This window comes from Eretmochelys imbricata, chromosome 13 (assembly GCF_965152235.1).
Source record: "Eretmochelys imbricata isolate rEreImb1 chromosome 13, rEreImb1.hap1, whole genome shotgun sequence".
In the NCBI taxonomy this organism is placed as follows: domain Eukaryota; kingdom Metazoa; phylum Chordata; order Testudines; family Cheloniidae; genus Eretmochelys; species Eretmochelys imbricata.
This window is the reverse complement of record NC_135584.1, coordinates 43,810,548-43,824,964: the sequence shown is the minus strand read 5'-3', so window position 1 is coordinate 43,824,964 and position 14,417 is coordinate 43,810,548.

The following is a 14,417-nucleotide window of genomic DNA, read 5'->3' as shown; positions in this document are numbered from 1 at the left end:
CTGGCTGAAATTCTCTGGCCCGTGTCATACAGCAGGTCAAAGTAGTTTGAATGGTCCCTCCTGGCTTTCAAACTCCTGGGGGTTGGAAGTGTTAACACCAGAACTAGAGATACCCCTGGGGCTCTGAAGTGTGGTCTCCAGAAGTCACCCAGCTGTGACTCACCCACCACCGAATACTCTCCCGTCTCCATCCAGAGATGTGCTTACAGACTGGGATCCTTCAAACAGCCTAAGGGAATTGGGCACTCAAATTTCATGGGAGCTGGGTGCCTGAAGCCTTTGCAAACCTCAGCCACAAACGCCTCCTAGGGTAACTCCCTTGTACACACATATGACCAGTGTGCAATGTTCAGACAGGCTGCTGGGGGGCACTAAAGTCAGGTTTCGAATCAGCCCTTCTACACGTTTTGACTGGAAAAGGTAGGAGAAGGGGGAGAATCCTGACTGTTCAGAGCTGCAAACCTGCCGAGAGCAGAGAGCCGGGGGGTTTCTTTGTCTCTTCAATGCAATGATCGTCGTGGATGGTCTCCTGGTTTTCTCCCTCTGCGTCTCAGGTGGGTTTGTGGGGAAATTGCTGATAATAACTCCTGCTAGGTGAGCTGCTCATGGTCGATAAGTAGCTACAGAGGGTGAAGAGCTGTGAAAGCCAATGGCAGGCTCTTTAATTCAAATGGGATCCAACAACTGAGAGATGAAGCTAGCTAGGCAAGTTCAGGCTGGATATAAAGGGACAATTTAGAATAGGGAGGGTGATTCGCTATTGGAACAACTTTCCTTGGGAACCTGCTGGCGTCTCCATTGCTTGGGGTCTTTCTAAAAGCTAAGCTGTAGCTCACCCACTGTGCAGAAATCCCTGGGGAGAAAGGCTCTAGCCTGGGTTAAACAGGGGATCTTGATGCTCCTAGCATTCCTTTGAGGCCTTTACATCTCTGAATAGTCAAACCAGGGGACAAAATGTCATTTGTTTTCCTAGAAATCTGTTTAAAAAGCAAAGAAAGGTTCCATTAGAAATGATTACATAGTAAAACAGCAAACAACTACCTGCCAAAAACCAAACCAAACAAACCAATCCCCCAGTGAACCCAAACTAATCAACCAAAGAAACGCCTGGAAAAAATGAAAAGTGAAAACATTTCAGCTTGTGCCTTTTTGGCAGAAATCCCCCAAATTGGGCAGTGTGTCTGTGGGGAGAGCTCATTGGCAGAGGACTGGGGTCTGCTGGGTTCCAGTCCCAGCTCCGCCCGCTGTGTGAGCTTTGGCAAGGCCTCTCTGGGCCTCACTTCCCCACCTGTAAAACAACCTTCTCTGTCAATCTTTTTGAGACTGATGCATGAAAAACACCATGGTAGAGCCAGGTTAGAGGGAAAGGGGAAGCCTCTTATTCTGTCAAAAAAAAAAAAACACTTTCTGTAGGAAAAAGAAGTTTCAGGAGGCTTTTTTGAGCCACCAGATGTGACATCTGAGCCACCAGAGGTGCATCAGTGGCGCTCTGACTGGGAGATTGCGGCCTGCCAAGGAGCGGGGAGGAGGCGAGAAGGGAATTCGGGGGGCAGTAGGAGAAGGCTACCAGGAGTGGGGTAGGGGTGTGATCTCTGGGCAAACAGCTTTGTACTGCCCTTTTCTCTTTCGCAGCCCCACTGGCCAGAGCCCAGCGCAGGGGTAAGGATAAGGTGACCCAGCCTCCTGCCATGCTGATGTCGTCTGCAGGGGAGAACGTCACCTTACCTTGCAGCTTCATGCCCATCTCCTCCACCTGCACTGTCATTTGGTATCGGCAGTGCCGGTCACATTCCCTGGAGTATTTGATTCATGGAGACACCCTGGGATTCACCGAGAGGGCGAATGAGGAGGAGACGTGTCTGCATCTCTGGGTGGCTAAGCAGCAAGGAGCAGCCTCTCCGAATATCTCTGCAGTCGGGTCTCAGACTCCGCTGTGTTCTTCTGCGTGCTGAGTCCCACAGCCCTGCAGCCCTGCCCTTGCTCTGTTTGAGCATAACCCAGCCCAGCCCAGCCCCAGCCCTCTCCTCTGTGCATGATCCTCCCGACTTCCACACCCCTCCATAACCCCATCCTGCCCCTGGGCAAGGACCTCCCAATCCCAAGGCCCCCCCCGGCCCTTTAGCCCTGCAGCCACTGCTGCCTCAAGCAAGGATCTCCCAGCCACAACCCACTCCCCTTGTACAAGAACCTCCCAGCCCAGCCCCCCACCCCGCCCCCACCCGCACCTTTGAGAGCTCAGGGGTAGAGTCATGGCTATCTGATGGGACAGGACAGTCTCAGAGTTTCGCACTGGGGGTGACGTTCTCACCTGAGCACCAGGCCCCAGCTGCAGGACTTGCACCACCGAAGGCCTAAGAACACGGAGGCCCTGGGAATGCAGCTAGCCAGATAGAAGAGAGAAGTTTTACAATTGCTGTATCTTTAATTGTGCATCGCTTTTGCTACCTCGGAGGAGATCAAAGGGGGCTGCTGTGCTGTCTTGCGACCAGCTCTTTCCTTATTGCTCGCCGCTTTTGCAGCTCCACAGGAAAGAGGCTGGCAGGTGGCGGGGAGGTCTGCGATAGCTGCTCAGAAGCAGTTTGCTCTGTGCAGACAGGTGTTCGCGCTTGCAGAGGCAGCTGGATGGCAGGCGTCAGTCACGGCTAGAAAGCACGAAATGCGATCACACTTTTCCTCAGCGCCGGTGTGGAAATCAGTGCTCTGAGCGTTGCCATGAAGGAATTCCTGCCTCTGCTGTCCCTACTCGGTGGGTAAGATTCTCCTTCTTTTGTCTTCATACATCCCCCAGCTAGGTGTGAAAAATCGGGACGGGGTGGGGGGTAACAGGCACCTATATAAGAAAGAAAAGGATCCGATGAAGTGAGCTGTAGCTCACGAAAGCTTATGCTCAAATAAACTGGTTAGTCTCTAAGGTGCCACAAGTACTCCTTTTCTTTTTGCGAATACAGACTAACACGGCTGTTACTCTGAAACCTATATAAGAAAAAGCCCCGAATATTGGGACTGTCCTTATAAAATTAGGACATCTAGTCACCCTACCCCCGGCGGGGTCTGTCGATTTATCCACCTGTCTTCCCTCTCTCTCTCAAGCAGAGCACTTCTGAGCACCTTTAGTATGGGTTAGAGGAGCTCATTCTTTGGGGTCAGTGTCTGTGCACCCCGGTTTTCTCTGTCCCTAGAGAATTTGTGCATCACCGCCTCGGTGGCTGAGAGTCTTTCCTCTCTCACTTTCTGCCTCTCTTCCCACAGTGGCTCCGAGATGGGCCCTTGCCCAGATTTTCCAGCCCCCTTGGCTCACATACGTGGAAGGAGAAAGGATCTTGATCCCATGCAGCCAAAATGCCACCTCCCATGACATGATGTCTTGGTACAAACAGCCCCAGCAGGGCCAGGGGGCACCGAGCTTTCTAGGGATTGGGCATGACGGCTCCTCCACCGCCGGAGAATTCACCATGGCTGTGGACAAGGCCGCCCGCTCCACCAACCTCACCCGAGGTGGAGCCAGCCTGAGTGACGCCGGCATCTACTATTGCACCGTGAGAGACACAGCGAGGGGAACCCAAGTGCCAGCTGCACAGAAACCCACAGCCTGGCTTCCTGCTGGGCCCTCCTGAGCCAGCCCAGTGTTGGGTGCCCCTCGCTTCAAGCTAAAGTGCCTCTTCTGTTCAAAAGGCTTTTTTCAAAGTGCTCTAGAATCCGCATGCAGCGTCAGATCTGCTGGAAAACTGCTAGGAGAGATGGGAGGTAAGTCCACAGTGTGTGCGGGAAAGATGGGATCATTTGGAGTAGAGGTTCATGAGATATGACCTGGTCTTAAAAGTCTCACTTTTATTTGCACAGAACTAGGGGATAAACGACAGGCCCGGAAATTCAAAGGGAGTGAGTGTCTAAGTCCCTTAGGCACTCCCAGCCTGTATGACTGGATCTCTCCTGTTCTCAGCTAGTGCAGACTGGTGCCAAGAACCAGCTCCAAAACCCAGTGATCTACAGCCAGACGGACTCTCTCAGCGGCGCAGGGTAGGGTCGGTTCTGCAAGCACCAGCTCTGAAGTGCACGCACAGACTCAGCTCCCAGCAGGGCTCACTGGATCCTCTGCCTTCCTGCCACTTTGCTGTGTACTTTTAGTTCTTGTCCTGGGGAAGGGAATGGGGTGTAGTGGTTAAAATAGTGTGGCTGGGAGCCAGGATTCCTGGGGTTTTCCCTTGGTTCCGGGAGGGAGTGGTGGCTGATAGGTTAGCATGGGGGTGTGGGTGGGTTTGAGAACCAGGACTCCTGGGTTCTATTCCCAGCTCTGCTGTGTGACCTGAGCCATGTCGCTCCCTGCCTCAGTTTCTCCCTCTGTAAAATGGAGATGATAACCTTTTCTTACCTCCTGGCACTATTGTAAGGACAAATCCATCAGTGTGCCTGAGCTGATAGGGGCCATGTAAACAGGGACAGAACTGGAAAAAGGTGGCAGAAAATGTCTTCTTTTGGTAGGAAGCTAAAATAATGAAAGAATAAAGGACTTAGCAAAATACTTTGGACCTTGCCTAGCACAAATTCAGTAGGTTCCATTGCAGTCAATGGGATCTGGTCTGCCACAGTTCAGAGCTGGTCACACCTGTATTCCCCCCTCCGTGGTCCAGCCAGGGCACCCATTCTCAGGCTGCCTGCTCCCAAGCCGTTACCTCTCTTGAGAGATGCACATCTCTCTTTCTCTTGACTGGGCTATTTCCAGGCCACTCAGTTCCCTGTCTACAAGGTGAATTCCCCAGCAAGTCACACTACCTCAGCAGGGCTGCTTTGCCTGATCCTCAGCAGCTATAAACAGTGCAATTTCCAACAGTTAAGTCACCACACTGCCCTTTATAAGCAAGCACATTTATTCTTAAGGTAAAAGCATTCCAGAGGACACAGATTAGAAACATGAAGAGAACCTACTTGCATGGGAGAATCTTGCTAGAGAAGAGCTCCGGTAGGTGAACAGTTCTCCAGACCTCACCAAGGATTTTTTCTGGGGTCACAAGTTCATCAAGCTCAGAACAAGCACAAGCATGACAAGTTTAGTCCCTCCTTTATACAGCCTGGGTCTTTGGGAATAGGTGATTTGTAGCCAGTGGGACTCTCCACAGGGCATCGCTTCAAGAGGCTGGGATTTTGCTTAACTGGGGGAGTTACTTTTGCAAAACCCCCACCTACCAATCTCCTGGGGACACCCACTTAGCTTTAAAAGTTCCCATTGTTTGAAACCATCCTTTGATGTGCATAGCACTTCCCAGGGTTTACATGAGCAGGTCTCCCCACCACCCACAGTGAGACATGAATGTTTGCATGTCTTAAAATGAACTCCTAAAATACTTGAACTTAATTCAGTGAGGTTTGCCCAGGACATTGCAGGCAATTGCCGTATCTGTCAAACAGTCTATAGCCGGTTTTTTCTCCCCTATCAAATAGTTCTAGAGCAGGGGTCAGCAACCTTTCAGAAGTGGTGTGCCAAGTCTTCATTTATTCACCCTAATTTAAGGTTTCGCGTGCCAGTCATACATGTTAACATTTTTAGAAGGTCTCTCTCTATAATGTATAACTAAACTATTGTTCTATGTAAAGTAAATAAGGTTTTAAAAATGTTTAAGAAGCTTAATTTAAAATTAAATTAAAATGCAGATCTTATCACTTTAGTGTGATCCTTGTCCTTGCTTTTTCTTGCTGAGTTTTCCCATGTCTGGCAGGTATTTGGATACTTTAAGCTGCACGCAGGCTTCTGAGTGATCAGTTGTTAACCGGCTCCAAGAGGGACAGAGGACAGATTTCATGTATGAAAATATCTGTTCACACAGGTATGTGCATCCAAATGCTGAAAGCATTGCAAACGCAATTTTCTTCAGTCAGTTAAATTTCACTGGCAGGCACGTCCAGCAGATCAGAACAGAGGCCCCAATGATCTTTCTCGGTAGCTTCAAGTTCACACCGCAGATCTTCAAACTTTGATGCCCACAATTCTGAGCTTTTTAACTGAATGAGCTGCGTTCTGAAATCTTCAACACCCATCCACTGAAATACAGACAAATCCAAGTTGCTTTCATTGAACTTTTCAGGTTTAATTAGAAAAGAAAGCATTGGGTCAAATTGCTGGAAATCTTGAAACCTGTCAGAAAATTCAGATTCCAGTTCTTGCATGTACATTCCAATCTCATCGACACTGACAGTGCAATGTGTTGATAGCTCTTCTATGTGTTGGAAGTAGCGGAAAATCAAAGTTTGAATATCCTGAGCAAAAACTGCTAAACAACAAATGCCTTCCAGGCTTCATAAAGATCCAGAACCGTTTGCCCTGCACCCTGGAGAGGGAGGTTGAGTTCGTTTAGGTGAGCGGTGATGTCAGTTAGAAAAATGAGCTTACACAGCCATTTGTCATCATCCAGTTCAGGGTAGTTTTGTCCTTTTTCCGACAAAGGCCTTGATTGCATCAAAACAGTTTACAAAGCGCACCAAAACCTGGCCACGACTTAGCCACCGAATGGTGCTGTGAAGTGGAATGGCATTATAAGCACTGTCCATCTCATCTAGCAGTGCTTGGAACGGTCTGTCAGTCAAAGCAGATCGAGCAACAAGGACATCCACAATTTGCACCACTGTAGTCATCACATTATTAAGCTCTGAATTATAGCACACAGGTTTTCTTGATGGATGATACAGTGAAATTTGACTGTTGGGTGGCCAATTTGATCTACAAGTAACTTTACAAATCCCTTCTGTTTTCCGACCATGGCAGGAGCACCATCTGTTGTCACACAAAATATTTTTCTGATGTCAACCCCTCGTTCTTCAAAATGGTTTACAAACTTTCCACTATATCTTCCCCCTTTGTTGTGCCATGCAGGGGTTTTAGGCAACAAAGTTCCTCTTGGATTTAATCGGAAGCACAATATCTTGCAACAACTGCCAAATGTGGAACGTTGTTTATATCCATACTCTCATCAACTGCAATGCTAAACACTACTGTGTCTTTTAATTTAATTCGTTTATGGAGGAGATGGTATGATGGGATAACATGGTTTTGGTAATTAAATATTCATAGTAAATAGGCCCAATGGCCTGTGATGGGATGTTAGATGGGGTGGGATCTGAGTTACCCAGGAAAGAATTTTCTGTAGTATCTGGCTGGTGAGTCTTGCCCACATGCTCAGGGTTTAGCTGATCACCATATTTGGGGTCGGGAAGGAATTTTCCTCCAGGGCAGATTGGAAGAGGCCCTGGAAGTTTTTCGCCTTCCTCTGTAGCATGGGGCACGGGTCACTTGCCGGAGGATTCTCTGCTCCTTGAAGTCTTTAAACCACAATTTGAGGACTTCAATAGCTCAGACATAGGTAAGAGGTTTTTTGCAGGAGTGGGTGGATGAAATTCTGTGGCCTGCGTTGTGCAGGAGGTCAGACTAGATGATCATAATGGTCCCTTCTGACCTTAGTATCTATGAATCTATGAATGCAGTCGTCTGCTTTTCGTTAATGTTTTCTGCCATTACGCTTATGTGTCTCTCAACTGTTCTGTCAGAGACAGGCAGTTGTTTTATTCTAGATACGATTGTATCTTTATTTGGCAAATCACTGAACAAAACCTCCGAACTGTTGAGAAAATTTTTTTTTATATATTCCCCATCTGCAAACGGCTTTCCATTTTTTGCAATGCACTGTGCAATCTTGTAACTTCCTTCTGTGGCTTGATTTTTACTTACACTTAAGCATTTAAAAGCACTACTTTGCTTCTCATATCCTGCTACTGCCTTTTTGATCAATTCAGTCTTGTCTGCTTCATCAAGAAAGGTTTTCTCATGTTTCATGTAAGCGGGGGAATAGTCCCGCTTTTGTGGGGAACTTTCCTGGCTTCTGCACTACCCCAGTGAAGTGGGCTAGAGAAAGGATCTGAGTCCTCGCTCCCACTTCCTTTACCCAGTTGCCTCCCTGCCCTTGAGGACTCCCCTTCCACTCTCCTGTCTGGCAGAGTCCTTGTAACCCCAACAAGGCTGGGCCCAGGATTCCTGGGGGGCTCGACCCCCAACCCTGCTGTGGTCACCTAGGACAGGGGCTAGGGTGTCCCCAGTCCGGGGTACCCTCTCTGCCCCGGGCACTTCTCTGACCCACTGACCATTACGTACAAGTTAAAGCAAATGCAAGTTATTTAATCAACAATTAATTTTAAAAAGAATAAGGAAAAATGGGAAAGGTTAAAGGGAACACATCAGCCCACTCTGTGGCAGGGAACATCACAAACAGTGTCTCTGGAATGTCCGGGCAGTTCACAGTCTGTTCCTTGTAAGTCCCAGGCCTTCTTCTCAGGCCCTGGCTGTGCTGCAGGGCTGCTGTGGGTTGGACACTTGCTCTGGTGGTAGCCACAGGCTCTCAGGCTCTAAGTGGTAGGACCCTTCTGCCCAGTGTCGCCCCCGCCCTGGCGGGGTTACGATCCAAGCCTGGCCTGCAGAGCCTCTTGGCTGAGGCGTCTCCCTGTGCTGGGCCCACTGCCCAGGGTCCCCCTCGCTCTCCCCAGCTGCTCATGACACCCAGCTCTGGACTGCTCCAGCCCCAGCACCACCACTCGGTCTCTGCACGGCTGCTGCTGCTCTGCCTCTAGCTCCCTGGGCTGCTTCTCTGGCCCCTCTGGCTCTGGCTGCTGCAGCTCTGCTCCCAGGGCAGATCTGCTCTGCAGGCTGCTTCTGTGACTCTGCTCCCAGCACTGACCTGTTCTCTGGGCTGCTTCTCTGGCCCCTCTGGCTCTGGCTGCTGCAGCTCTGCTCCCAGGACAGGTCTGCTCTGCAGGCTGCTTCTGTGACTCTGCTCCCAGCACTGACCTGTTCTCTGGGCTGCTTCTCTGGCCCCTCTGGCTCTGGTTGCTGCAGCTCTGCTCCCAGGGCAGATCTGCTCTGCAGGCTGCTTCTGTGACTCTGCTCCCAGCACTGACCTGTTCTCTGGGCTGCTTCTCTGGCCCCTCTGGCTCTGGTTGCTGCAGCTCTGCTCCCAGGACAGGTCTGCTCTGCAGGCTGCTTCTGTGACTCTGCTCCCAGCACTGACCTGTTCTCTGGGCTGCTTCTCTGGCCCCTCTGGCTCTGGTTGCTGCAGCTCTGCTCCCAGGACAGGTCTGCTCTGCAGGCTGCTTCTGTGACTCTGCTCCCAGCACTGACCTGTTCTCTGGGCTGCTTCTCTGGCCCCTCTGGCTCTGGCTGCTGCAGCTCTGCTCCCAGGACAGGTCTGCTCTGCAGGCTGCTTCTGTGACTCTGCTCCCAGCACTGACCTGTTCTCTGGGCTGCTTCTCTGGCCCCTCTGGCTCTGGTTGCTGCAGCTCTGCTCCCAGGGCAGATCTGCTCTCTCTGGGCTGTGCCTTTGGCTTTGGGGCTGCAGCTCTGCTCCCAGGACAGGGTCTGCTCTCTCTGGGCTGCATTTCTGGTCCCTCTGCATGTGGCCCAGCTCTGCTCCCCAGCTCAGCTCGGGCCCACTCTGTCTGACCCAGGCAAATCCAGCTCACATGGAGGATGGGACCCCCCTGGCCTCCTGACTCCCTCATTAGCCTTCTCGCCCTGTCATTCAGGTTCACCTGCAGAATTGGCCTCTCCCCATTGTTCCTGGGGTCTATCAGTCTCAGGGTCCTGGTTTCCCATCCACCCTCCCCCTTTTAGTACTGGGAGCTAGCCAACCAAAACACCCCACTGAATGTTAGTAAGGGGGCAACAGTCCCCTTACATTCATTTGAAAATGTCGTTGAACACTTGATGTGCGACAAACACCACTTTCACAACAGAAAGCACAAACAGCATGGTCCTTCTTTATAAATCCAAGTGTGTCTGTCCAAGAAGGCTGAAATGAATGGACATCAAACTTTGCTTTCTTAGGAGCTGCCATTTTGTCAGATGTACCCCTCACACAACGTCAAACGCAGTGCGCTGTTCCACGTGACATGAGAGTGATGTAAGTAGCAAATCAGGACTTAAAAATATCCCAGTACAGTGGTGCTGGAACAATTTTTACGGTGGGAGTGCTGAGCTATACCCCCTCTTGCCCCTGTCTGCACCCCTCACTGCCCCAGGCTGGGGCCAGTGGGCCACAGCTGGGGTGGGGGGCAGCTGCAGAGCCCCGGCCGGCGGCTGAGACCCCAGGCCAGCAGCAGAACGCCCGGGGCCGATGGCCGGGACCTGGGGCCGGCAGCGGGCTGAGTGGGGCCGGTGGATGGGACCCTAGGTGGCAGGGGGCCGGTGGTAGGACCCCAGGCAGGCAGCAGAGCTCCTGGGACTGGTGGCCGGGACCAAGGCAGTGTGAGTGTCACACAAAATCATCTCATGTGCTGCCTCTGGCACGCGTGCCATAGGTTGCTGACCCCTGTTCTAGAGTGATATTCCCCACCAGATGTCGGCCGGTTTCTAGCAGCTCTCGGCTACTATTATTATATTATCATCAGAAGAAAAGGGAAGAAAGGTAAGCAGCAGGATACGGACCCTGGACTTCAGGAAAGCAGACTTCGACTCCCTCAGGGAACGGATGGCCAGGATCCCCTGGGGGACTAACTTGAAGGGGAAAGGAGTCCAGGAGAGCTGGCTGTATTTCAAGGAATCCCTGTTGAGGTTACAGGGACAAACCATCCCGATGAGTCGAAAGAATAGTAAATATGGCAGGCGACCGGCTTGGCTTAACGGTGAAATCCTAGCGGATCTTAAACATAAAAAAGAAGCTTACAAGAAGTGGAAGGTTGGACATATGACCAGGGAAGAGTATAAAAATATTGCTCGGGCATGTAGGAATGAAATCAGGAGGGCCAAATCGCACCTGGAGCTGCAGCTAGCGAGAGATGTCAAGAGTAACAAGAAGGGTTTCTTCAGGTATGTTGGCAACAAGAAGAAAGCCAAGGAAAGTGTGGGACCCTTACTGAATGAGGGAGGCAACCTAGTGACAGAGGATGTAGAAAAAGCTAATGTACTCAATGCTTTTTTTGCCTCTGTTTTCACTAACAAGGTCAGCTCCCAGACTGCTACGCTGGGCATCACAAAATGGGGAAGAGATGGCCAGCCCTCTGTGGAGATAGAGGTGGTTAGGGACTATTTAGAAAAGCTGGACGTGCACAAGTCCATGGGGCCGGACGAGTTGCATCCGAGAGTGCTGAAGGAATTGGCGGCTGTGATTGCAGAGCCATTGGCCATTATCTTTGAAAACTCGTGGCGAACCGGGGAAGTCCCGGATGACTGGAAAAAGGCTAATGTAGTGCCAATCTTTAAAAAAGGGAAGAAGGAGGATCCTGGGAACTACAGGCCAGTCAGCCTCACCTCAGTCCCTGGAAAAATCATGGAGCAGGTCCTCAAAGAATCAATCTTGAAGTACTTGCATGAGAGGAAAGTGATCAGGAACAGCCAGCATGGATTCACCAAGGGAAGGTCATGCCTGACTAATCTAATCGCCTTTTATGTTGAGATTACTGGTTCTGTGGATGAAGGGAAAGCAGTGGATGTATTGTTTCTTGACTTTAGCAAAGCTTTTGACACGGTCTCCCACAGTATTCTTGTCAGCAAGTTAAAGAAGTATGGGCTGGATGAATGCACTATAGGGTGGGTAGAAAGCTGGCTAGATTGTCGGGCTCAACGGGTAGTGATCAATGGCTCCATGTCTAGTTGGCAGCCGGTGTCAAGTGGAGTGCCCCAAGGGTCGGTCCTGGGGCCGGTTTTGTTCAATATCTTCATAAATGATCTGGAGGATGGTGTGGATTGCACTCTCAGCAAATTTGCGGACGATACTAAACTGGGAGGAGTGGTAGATACGCTGGAGGGGAGGGATAGGATACAGAAGGACCTAGACAAATTGGAGGATTGGGCCAAAAGAAATCTGATGAGGTTCAATAAGGATAAGTGCAGGGTCCTGCACTTAGGACGGAAGAATCCAATGCACCGCTACAGACTAGGGACCGAATGGCTAGGCAGCAGTTCTGCGGAAAAGGACCTAGGGGTGACAGTGGACGAGAAGCTGGATATGAGTCAGCAGTGTGCCCTTGTTGCCAAGAAGGCCAATGGCATTTTGGGATGTATACGTAGGGGCATAGCGAGCAGATCGAGGGACGTGATCGTCCCCCTCTATTCAACATTGGTGAGGCCTCATCTGGAGTACTGTGTCCAGTTTTGGGCCCCACACTACAAGAAGGATGTGGATAAATTGGAGAGAGTCCAGCGAAGGGCAACAAAAATGATTAGGGGTCTAGAACACATGACTTATGAGGAGAGGCTGAGGGAGCTGGGATTGTTTAGCCTGCAGAAGAGAAGAATGAGGGGGGATTTGATAGCTGCTTTCAACTACCTGAAAGGGGGTTCCAAAGAGGATGGCTATAGACTGTTCTCAATGGTAGCAGATGACAGAACGAGGAGTAATGGCCTCAAGTTGCAGTGGGGGAGGTTTAGATTGGATATTAGGAAAAACTTTTTCACTAAGAGGGTGGTGAAACACTGGAATGCGTTGCCTAGGGAGGTGGTGGAATCTCCTTCCTTGGAAGTTTTTAAGGTCAGGCTTGACAAAGCCCTGGCTGGGATGATTTAACTGGGAATTGGTCCTGCTTCGAGCAGGGGGTTGGACTAGATGACCTTCAGGGGTCCCTTCCAACCCTGATATTCTATGATTCTATGATTCTATGATCATTTGCTAGTGCCTGGGGCCAGCCAAGAACAGCATGCTGGGCCCTGTCCCGAAAAGCTGACATTTAAATAGACCAGAAAGACAGCGGAGGAGGGAAGGGAGAGAATGTCCCAGCAGAGTGAACAATGGGATAGCTGCGAATGGCATTGAGTGCCAGGAGTTTTGGGGGCTGACTTTTCTAGGAGGGACTCAGTGAAATGGAAAGGAAAGGCGAGGGAAAGGGGTGAGGGGACAAGGTAGGGAGAAGAAGATGAGAGATGCCAGTGGGCAGTGAAGTTGCGGAGGGGGAAAGTTGGAGCAAACAGCACCGGGCCAAGGAAGTCCAGTGAAACCGTGGGAAGTTCTCCAAATTCCCAGAGCTCCCTGCTTTGGCTTCTTATGGAGTTCACTATGGCTTGCGGAAAACTCTGTGCCTGGGGAAAACATTTCATACTTAAAAAAAAGTCATGTCCCTGATGATTTAATTAGGGGACGGTGCACAGGTCTCCCAATAGCTCACTCTTTCAACCAGCCCCCAGCCTGGAGGCTGAGCGAAGCAGACGGTCCTATATCTGACAGGAGACAGCATCACATAGGCTGGGAACTCGGGAACAGCTGCCAAGCCAGGATGCAGAGATGAGAGGAAATCCTGAAGCTGCTTGGGCGCCTCTAGCTCCGCAGGTAAATACACTGCCGTCCAAAGGCAGAGCAGGGGATTTTAACCAGCCCTGTGGTTTGGGATTTATTATTAATGGGTCGGATGCCCAGCTGACATAACTTGGCCACCGCTCCATTGCAGCGAACATGCGCCGCTGATTTACACAGCCGGGGAGCTGGCTCCGTCATTCATTTGTACCACGGTGGTACCTAGAAGTGTCCATGATACCAGAACTCATTAGGCCAGGTGCTGCACAGCCACACAAGAAAGGAGGCCGTGCCCTGAATGGCTGCCATTGTCAAAGACCTGTCACCCCACACTCGAACCATAAGCTTCATCCTCACTCTAACCCTGTATGCTCCTTCGCAAATCTGCCATGGGGGAAATTTTCCTTGCACCCCTGCAGAAGAGGCTGGCTCATTCCCCCTCCTTGTTGGAGGAAGTTTCGGGTGGCTGGGGACGCGCACTATATGGAGGACTGCCTTGCCAGCTGGTTTCCCATAAACGGATTTCAGTGGGAGCTGCACTGACTCGGAGCAGCTAAGGCTCTATTCTAGTGTGGGCGGAACAGGGTCTCTGGCGTCTCCCCTGGCCTCTGCCAGGAACGCTGGGCACATCATGAGGCCAACGTCTTCACAAACGTCCACTGATTTCGGGCCCTACATGGGCCATGGACAGCCTGACAGTTAGAGGCTCCCAGCTGCTCCACAGCTCAAGAGTGTGCAGCTGAGCATCCTCTTCTGCCAACCTAGCTGGGATTTCCCAGCAAACCTGAGCACCTAACTCCCTTTGGTTCCTAGGAAAACCTCAGCTCACGGTTTATAAAGCGGTTGAAGACCCTTGGATGGAACAGGCTGTAGAAATAGCCAGCCAGAGACTCAGCCAGTGTCAATCAGTGCAGCTCTGCTGCCTCTTGCGTGTCTGCACTGACTCACACGAGCTGAAGGGCTGGCCAGCAGATCACTGGAGTATTGTACGTTAGATTGTGCTAAGCTCTGTGGTGAAGATGAATAGAGACATTTGCTACTAACGACTGGAAATGTGCAGCTGTCTGGGTGCATTGTCAGGAAAATTCAGGATCCCTAAAGATTCCTGAGAAGAGACTCAAACTCTTTCTTTCTTTCTTTTAATAGGAGCATGAATCTGTG